Here is a 2,170-nt window from a genome sequence, read left to right as displayed (position 1 = left end):
ATGCTCCCTGGCGAAGGAAATCGTCTACAGTGTTTTTAAATATATATGAATAGGCTGTATAATATGAGACTCAAACGGCCAAACATCCTAAAACTGAAAGTCTTAGCCTAAAGTAATGGATTAAAGAGATTAACTCGTCCAGGAAAATACGCCAGAATAACGTCTCTGATGTATGAGTCAGGGCCAGGTAGAAGGATTGCCTCAGGCGAACATAAACAAATGTTCTCCGAAGTGAAATTTGGCAACGTTGTATCAACCTGTTTAAGCTCCGCCCTGCCACTCGATTTTGGTCCTACTTTATACACTGTGCCGAAATCGTTTCGAGGCACTGGGAAATTAAACCAAAGCTCTTTGACTTGATAAGAGAGTTTCATGATCTGTAGTCAGTCATATATATATATATATATATATATATATATATATATATATATATATATATATATATATATATATATATATATATATATATATATATATATATATTTTGTGTGTGTGTGTGTAACTGTAATAGCCACAATGCCCTCTTAACTTTCTCGAATTTTTCTCACTTTTTTGGATACACTTGTCACTACAAAGTCTTAAGATCCAAGTGCAAGAAATATGAAGCAATTCTGATGCCCAATGGCAGGAAACGAACCCGGGTCCACCGATCAGAACTAGATACCATTGTCCCCCTGACCACGAGAAGGATAAAAGGCTATTGCCTCTCATACATACAGTACATATACCTGTCGTTTTCAGATATATATATTAGAGCTGGAATAGACCCACCCTCACCATCATAAGCAAGTGGACAATCGCTTTTATTGCTTTTCAGGCTGAAATATATATATATGGAATTTATATGTATTTGCAAATAGTCTCCTTGTGGAAAGAGTGGCTCCAGAATATGTTAACCTTCCAGAACTCAGCAAGTCTTTTTGGGTGTCATTAGCCCCATGAAATTATCTGCCCTAACCGCGACCTACCTCAGTCGATACCAAATTCGCTGCTATGGTCAGCAACAGCACACTATGATAACATTATTTTTAGGAAATGGGTTTAAATCGTTCCCTCATCACTGGGATAAGTCTTGGGTCTCACCTTGGTGCAAGTGAATGCCAACTTGGGCGCGTGAAATAGTATACCCATACAAGTAGAATGAAGTAGAAAAAAGTATAACGTTAGCGTTATACTGTCTTGTATAACGTTACGCTGTATTGTAATAATGCTACGTTTAGGCACCCTCTCAGCTGAATGACTAGATATGACGTTAGTTAGTATACTTAGTTTTACCTGACCACTGAGCTGATTAACAGCTCTCCTAGGGCTGGCCCGAAGGATTAGACTTATTTTACGTGGCTAAGAACCAATTGGTTACTTAGCAACGGGACACAGCTTATTGTGGAATCCGAACCACATTATAGCGAGAAATGAATTTCTATCACCAGAAATAAATTCCTCTAATTCTTCATTAGCCGGCCGGAGACTCGAACTCGGGCTTAGCGAGTGCTAGCCCACAACTCTACCGACTCACCCAACGAGGAACTTAGATACGTTTCATATTTATATACACGTGGAAAGACATCAATAAAAGTCATGGAACAAGATTTAGGTCGATGAAATCTTATCCAGTCCCTGAGTGCATGACACATTATGCCCTTTACCAGCTGTTCTGTTTAGACAGTCTACTTGGCTTCAGGGCATTTATCAGCATCGTGACGCCATAAATGATTAACTAGACAAAAGAAAAAAGAAACTATAAATAGATGGCAAGATAGAATAGAGGGAGAGGCAATTGAGCTATGCCTCTAGGATCGTAAACAGCATTTGTACAGCCAAGGTCAATTTTTGCGCGTCTTCCTTCGGAAGAACTCGGAAGATGATTGTCGGCTAAAGAACCTGGGACACTTTTCTTTACCTCTGGTGTCATATGCAACCGTGTATTGACTGATGTTTCTTAGCTTATACCAATCAGTTTATCTTCTCTCTTTTTATGAAAAACTTAGACCCGCTTCTATTTCAATTTTATGCATTGAAGCATAATGTATGACCTGTTTAATTCTGGCCATTCGCTGTCAACGTACCTTATGAATTAAGAAAACTACTTATACTTCTGTAATGTCAGGACGTGTCAGACTTCCATGAACTTTCGTTGGTGTAACATCCTATAAATAATTAGTGGATCCAG

Source organism: Macrobrachium rosenbergii, chromosome 43 (genome assembly GCF_040412425.1).
Source record: "Macrobrachium rosenbergii isolate ZJJX-2024 chromosome 43, ASM4041242v1, whole genome shotgun sequence".
Classification (NCBI taxonomy): Eukaryota; Metazoa; Arthropoda; class Malacostraca; order Decapoda; family Palaemonidae; genus Macrobrachium; species Macrobrachium rosenbergii.
The sequence above is the reverse complement of the archived record's forward strand: the minus strand, read 5'-3'. Positions refer to the sequence as shown.